Source organism: Mytilus edulis, chromosome 5, assembly GCF_963676685.1.
Source record: "Mytilus edulis chromosome 5, xbMytEdul2.2, whole genome shotgun sequence".
Taxonomy (NCBI): domain Eukaryota; kingdom Metazoa; phylum Mollusca; class Bivalvia; order Mytilida; family Mytilidae; genus Mytilus; species Mytilus edulis.
The window spans coordinates 86,420,343-86,428,366 of record NC_092348.1 but is presented as its reverse complement, the minus strand read 5'-3'; positions in this window follow the sequence as shown (position 1 = coordinate 86,428,366).

Sequence of the window (8,024 nt, the reverse complement as noted above, 5' to 3'; positions counted from 1 at the left end):
CTCTCTCTGGGAAATGGCAAAGCGACAGTTAAATACATTAGTCGTTCTATTCTTTTGGTTTAAACAAAGATTTTTTCAGCTGTATATCGAAGCTGTGATCTTGTGCATTCAAACCCAGCATGCAATTTTAAAGCCCCGAGATGTTTTTTTTTTCAAAAGTGGATAGTTCACTCAAATATTTAAGTTTGATGGTATATTACAAACTCTCTACTTTTACCATATGATATCATATATACATCTAATATCATATCTGACATAACTGATAATGAATTGACACTTTGTTTAAGGGTTACAGAATACATTGATATACAATTAGGTAGTCGTAAACGTTGTTGTTTTATACGTCTGGCCAGGTTCCACTCACTTCTACTGGTAAGTTATAAGCAGAAATTGATAGTTAATTAATTCGTATTGTTTATTCATCAATAGATATAGGAAGATGTGGTATGAGTGCCAATTAGACAATGCGCCATCCAAGTCACAATTGATAACAGTAAACAATTATAGGTCAATGTACGGCATTCAACACGGAGCCTTGGCTCACACCGAACAAAAATCTATAAAGGGCCCTCGAAAATACTAAAATACTTGTTTAAAACCATTCAAACGGGAAAACCAACGGTCTAATCTTTATATAAAAAAACAAGAAACGAGAAATATTTATGAACCACATATTAAACAGAAGACAACCCCTGAATATCAGATTCCTGAATTAGGACAGGTTTAATCAATGCAGCGGCATTAACGTTTTAATAATACCAAACCTTTTGATTTTTCTGAAACAATAGTACTACATCTCACCATAGAAAGACACACTATAAAATATATTCATCAAATCAACTATTTACTTAATAAGATTTAATCATTTCTGAATACCGTGATTATTAATTTTGAACATTATGATTAGCTATAATAAACAGTTAAATCAAGTAAAGAAATGTCCATTGAATATTACTCAGCTGACTCGAAATTTAAATCAGAAACAAGACAGATAAACTGTACAAAGCTGAGGGAAGACGTGACAGTATACATTATTAACGATGTACCCATATTTTGACTATTTTATTAATTGTATCTGTATATTTAACGCATCAATGTAAATATAACGGAATTTGATGAGACTGTCATTAAAGTGAGAGGGTTAGCGCTATAGAACAAGGTTTAATCCACCATTTTCTACATTTGAAAATGCCTGTACCAAGTCAGGAGTATGACAGTTCCTGTCCATTCGTTTTTGATGCGTTTTGTTATTTGATTTTGCCATGTGATTATGGACTTTCCGAATTGATTTTTCTCCTAGTTCAGTATTTTAGTGAATTAACATTTGTTTATACTAGATAAAATTATCGAACTCCAAGACAAATCCAAAAAAGGAAACTGATTTTAAATAAACAGTCATCTATTTACGGAAAAGGTGATAAAAAACCTTCCTTATTCCTGACTCGATACATGCATTTGTCGAAATAATAGTGGATTAAATCTAGTTTTATAGCCATCTAAACCTACTACTAGCAAGACAGTTGTTTATTTATCCGGTATATTGACAAAATATCTTTTTACGATTATAGCGGACAAGCTAAAATTTTGAAATTTGAGAGAACTATCCGTGAATATTTGCTATAAGATCAGGAATATGAAAGTTGTTATCCATTTGTTTGATGTGTTCGAACATTTGCTTTAGCTATTTGATTAGTGCCTTTCCATTTGAATTTACCTCAAAGATAGTACTTTTCGGAATTTACTTTTTACCCGACAATAAAATCCTTACTTGGATTAAACAAATAACACCGCAATCATATAATTTTATAGATATGAGAGAACACTAGAGTCCGTGGCAATATTTTAACGAAATATTACACTAATAACATATGTGTGTTTCATTCCCTATCTGATAACATCTATCCCATCGACATAGAGATAAAGGATACTACAGATACAGTTAAGTCGGCTTCATATCTTGACTTACATCTAGAAATTGACAATGAGGGTCGGTTGAAGACAAAACTTTACGACAAAAGAGAAGATTTCAGCTTTCCAATTGTGAACTTTCCATTTCTAAGTAGCAACATTCCAGCAGCACCTGCATACGGGGTATATATCTCCCAATTGATACGATATTCCCGTGCTTGCATTTCCTATCCTGATATTCTTGATAGAGGGTTACTGCTCACAAGGAACCAAGAGTTTCAAATGGTGAAGTTGAAATCATCCCTTCGTAAATTTTACGGACGCCATCACGAGTTGGTTGACCGTTATGGAATAACCGTTTCACAAATGATATCGGATATGTTCCTTACGTCGTAACTACAATCCCCTTCCCTTTCATGAATTTGACCTACCGAATTAGACTATTTACCGGATTTGTAATCACATAAGCAACACGACGGGTGCCGCATGTGGAGCAGGATCTGCTTACCCTTCCGGAGCACCTGAGATCACCCCTAGTTTTTAGTGGTGTTCGTGTTGTTTATTCTTTAGTTTTCTATGTTGTGTCATTTGTACTATTGTTTTTCTGTTTGTCTTTTTCATTTTTAGCCATGGCGTTGTCAGTTTGTTTTAGATTTACGAGTTTGACTGTCCCTTTGGTATCTTTCGTCCCTCTTTTATGCCTTCGTACAAAAATTAAATAAATGACACACTTTTAATGATAAAGTTTACGCTTATATTTCGAACTAGCTTCAAAGAGGGGCGATATATTCCAGAGGGACTGTCAAACTCATCAATTGAAAAAAAATTAAAAGATAAAACAGACAAATAATAGTAAACAAGATACAATATTGAAAAACTAAAGACTAAGCAACACGAACCCCACAAGAAACTTGGAGTGATCGATAGGTGCTCCGGATGTGTAAGCAGATCTTGCACCACATGTTATTACAAATTCGATAGATAGTATAATTTGGCAGGTTACATTCGTGTTGAGGAGAATAGATTGAAGTTATGACATCAGGAACTTATATGCTAAAAAATAAAATGACACACAGACAAATAAGAAAAATATCCGATATCATCTGTGAAATGTTATTCCATAACAGTCAACCAACTCATGATGGCGTATGTTCAACTTACGAAAGGATGATTTGAACTTCAAAATTCGGAACTCTTGGTTTTATAGCTTCTTTGTGAGCATTAACCCTTCATCAAGGAAATCATGACAACCTGCTTGAAAAATATTCGTCTTCGTCGAAGAGAAACTGACAACGATATCATGTAGAAACCGCAAAATCTTACAATATAAAATGAAAATATATTAAATGATTGCCAATGAGACAATTCTCCACAAGAGGTCAAATGACACATAACTTAACTATAGGTTACTGTATATAGCCATCAACAATGAATTAAACTCATACTGCAAAGTCAGTTCTAAATGACTTTCTATGATATAACGATACCCCTTTTATTTCATGTGAGGGTGAAGATGGTTGTCTATTAAAACGTTTAAACGAGCTATATTTATTTACATCTGTCCAAAGTCAGAAACCTGTTGTTCAGTGTGTGTCGTTTGTTGATGGGGTTCATAAGTGTTTCTCGTTCCTCGTTGTGTTGTTCATATATATATTAGGCTGTTGGTGTCTCTGTTTTTCAATTATTGTTTTTTGCCATCTATATGTTGCTTTTTTGTGTGAGCTAATGCTCCATGTTGAAGGCCGTTCTTTGGTCTATAATGGTTTATTTTTATTAATGGTAACTTATATGGCACTCATACTACATCTTCATAAATATATCAAAATGGCAAATATAAAACAGTTCAAACAAGAAAATAAACGGCCTGATTTATGTTTAAAATAATAAACGAAAACAGATATGATATACAGCAACAAATATGACTTTGAACAGGCACATACATAATGTGGTAGGGCTTACCTAGCGTTTGTCTCTCATTCGATTTATGAATGTCAAACAGGGTATACTACTGTTTTCTTTCTTTCAAGGAGTCAACTTTACAAATAAACTAAGACAGTGATATTACTGCACAACATCATAGTAAAAACCACTACATAGGAAACCAAAAATTATAATTCCAAGATCTCTTCAATGGTGTCTTGTTACATCAATATTATTTCTTCTGAAAGGTTTTTAGGTAACACGGTTCTTCTATTGTACTACATCAAAAGGACAATATAGTCAAAATGTCTTTTGATCCGTAATGACAGGTTTCATATTTAAAAAAAAAACAATACAAGAGAAGCACCCAAATAAGAAATTCAACAGGGATTTTTTTATTTTAATAGACATGGTAAAATGTTTCAGCTTTTACCGAATTATGAATGTTAAATAGATCACTTAAAACGTTCAATTACAATTATACTTATATTTCCTTTCCTGACACTTCTATTATAAACATCGGTATACTACTGTTGCCTTTATATACATATATATTTTACATGCAGTTGCTATTTGTTTTAACCGTATATTTTTTTATAATGTGTGAGCCTTTTTAAACCTTAGCGTCGGACATGATTCATAGTATGGTTAAGATGGTACAGTTGAATTGAAGAGTGTCTTTGTTAGCAGTCCGTACTCAATTTGCTACTCGCGGTATTTTTCATAATAAATGTCTGAAAATACATATACAAAAGGTAAAATAGATTCAGGCTAAACTAACGATTTGGCTTGATCAAAGGAACAAAGAGGTTCAGTCATAATATTAAACAATTTATGAAGTCTTCGCCTTGCATGCTTTCAACAGTAAAATCACAAAAAAAGGAAAAATTCAAAACAAAAAGTCCCTAATTAAAGGAAAAAATCAAAAGCTCAATTACATCATACAAATGGATTCCTGACTTGATACAGACATTTCTTATGTAGAAAATGGTGGATTTGACCTAATTGTATAATTGTAATGTAACGTTTTAACCCGGTTTTATAAACCTCCCACTTGTATGACAGTCGCATTAAATTCTATTATCATGACACCTTGTTTATTATATAAACATTTCGTGAATCATATCAGTAGTGATACATAAAGATATCAAAATCAATGTAAGAGGAAAACAACGAATAATGATTAGTTTCTTAGAAAACAGTTGATAATGGTTTCTTTACTTTTTTTATTGATTTTTACAGGAACACCTGACGTCATGGATTTAGAAACGGATCAGTTGAATTATGTACGGCTAATATACCTTTTAAATGTTGTATCACTGAAAGCTATCAGAGTTGTCTTCAATAGAGAAATACATCCAACAAAGTTGAAGAAGCACCTGAATAAAAGTAAAATAAAACTTCAGGGCAACAAACAATTCATCAGTAAAACCCAATGGAATCTGATATACCCATCATATGGTATGATCCATTTTAATGCTTTATCAACTAGTTTGTATATTCATTCTGCTCATCCAATCAATGACAAAAATTATAACTACATAAACCGATTCAAATAAGTGAATTTGGACTTTAATAATCAGAGCATTCCATCAATAAGAACTCCTCAGTTTTTATCATGGATTCTTTATCATTTGCAGCTACGTGATTCCTAAATTGTAATATTATAAGTATATTAATATCATCTTAAATATTTGGCATTGGAATATTTACCTTCGATTGTTTGGTACATATGGCCGGATTTGCACATACAATCAAAAACAAATACGCGTTATAAAATTGTTATCTGTATTATGTTCATTCTGAGATACAATATCATCCCTCTCAAAAATAATAGAACAAATGATAGTCAATCACTTTACTATGTCTGAATATACTTTTCAACACTCGTTTTACCTCTATCAAACGTAAATTGTATTTTCATGTCATTAAATAGGCCTGGTGCATGAATAAATTTGTTGGTTAACGCCAAAAAATGTACACAATGAAATTTGCTATCTGATAAAAAATAGTTTGCCAAAACTCTTATTATCATTCAAACGAATGATTTTGTGTTTAATTATTCTATTTTACGATTTACGCGCAGTGAAAATATTTTTTTTTAACGTCGGTGTTATTATTGCCGCCATATTGTTTACATTGGTAACGAAAAAAAGTTCGGTCAACGTCGTCTATCGAAAAATAATCCATGTCAAGAACAACTAGCGGAAGTCCCCTTGGCTAATCATATCAACGTATTTCCAAATATGCAAATCATATAAGAATAATCATCTTGTATACAACTTATTTGAATCAACGTGTTAGTTCCATCCATATTTTTGTTTTTGATTTTCATGAAAACTTCATTATAAAATATATTGTTTGTGATATTATTAAATAAAAGCCATTTTACATTCCCGAAACTTAAGATAATAGTAGTTAAAAAAAAACCAGGGAAAATAAATCTGGACTTCAGGATATCAAGTTTTTAGATTGTAAAACAAGGGAAAGGTTCACTACCTAAAATAATAAAACTTTGATTAATTTAACTGTGAAATTTGCGCGGCAAGTTATATATGCAAATCTGATAAAGCAAACAATTTAGGTTAAACTTATAAATGCAATAAACATTGAACAATTTACTTTGCTTTGTTGTCATCTGTTTGTTTTTTGTCTTTTGATATTTTTGTTTTTCATTTAACAGGTGAACCGGATCCTCATTCTGAAAAATTTGATATTACATTAATGGTGTTCCTTCTGCGTCATTTGACCGATATTAAAATATGTGACGAATTACCATTAATTCATGATAAAAGTGAATCCACAGCTATTTCCAGATTAAAGTTCTACAGAAATGCATACTCACACAATAGCAATGGTTCTGTGACAAAGAAAGAATACGCAAATCTCGTACACGTCATAGTAAAGGTAATAATACTTAATATCTTACTTAAGATAATTGTTTTTATCAGTCACTCCTTTAAAATAAAACAATGGTATGATGAAAGCAAGTCAATTTGCTTTAAGAATGTTTTTTTTTATTATGTAAAAAATGATATTAAGGTTAAATTAACCTCAAATAAGAGTTTTGCTTTTGAACTCTGTTAGAAATATATGAATAAAAGTAAAAAGGTGTATTTTTTATTCAGCAGTTGTCAAAACAACACAAAAAGTCAAAGGACGTTTCAATATCTGCACATAGTGTCGTCAGCAATAGAAGAATGTCTCCAGAACTGTCAAACCTATCAGTTCCTTAACAAAACTAGTATAGTAACCTCAACCATATTTAAACAATATGGAGGAAAATGCACTTTAATATAAATTGCACGACGAACATATTTAACAAGTTTTTATTCTATTTTAGAATATATGTGTGTTAGATCCAAGATTAAAATCAGACTGCGATAAAATTTTAGCTGAAGAGTTTGTTGAACGTTTAAGAGCTGATCCAATTCTATATAATTTTTTGCAAACACATGCATCGTCTATAATGATCACAAGACAATTGTCAGAAGGTAATGTTCATTTTATTTGTACTTTACAATACATGGTAGATTCAAATAAAACAAAAATTTTATTTAATGAAGTAAATCGGACTTAACTGAATACAAGTTAGATTTAATGAAGTAAATCGGACTTAACTGAATACAAGTTAGATTTAATGAAGTAAATCGGACTTAACTGAATACAAGTTAGATTTAATGTATGTAAATCGGACTTAACTGAATACAAGTTAGATTTAATGAAGTAAATCGGACTTAACTGAATACAAGTTAGATTTAATGAAGTAAATCGGACTTAACTGAATACAAGTTAGATTTAATGAAGTAAATCGGACTTAACTGAATACAAGTTAGATTTAATGAAGTAAATCGGACTTAACTGAATACAAGTTAGATTTAATGAAGTAAATCGGACTTAACTGAATACAAGTTAGATTTAATGAAGTAAATCGGACTTAACTGAATACAAGTTAGATTTAATGTATGTAAATCGGACTTAACTGAATACAAGTTAGATTTAATGAAGTAAATCGGACTTAACTGAATACAAGTTAGATTTAATGAAGTAAATCGGACTTAACTGAATACAAGTTAGATTTAATGAAGTAAATCGGACTTAACTGAATACAAGTTAGATTTAATGAAGTAAATCGGACTTAACTGAATACAAGTTAGATTTAATGAAGTAAATCGGACTTAACTGAATACAAGTTA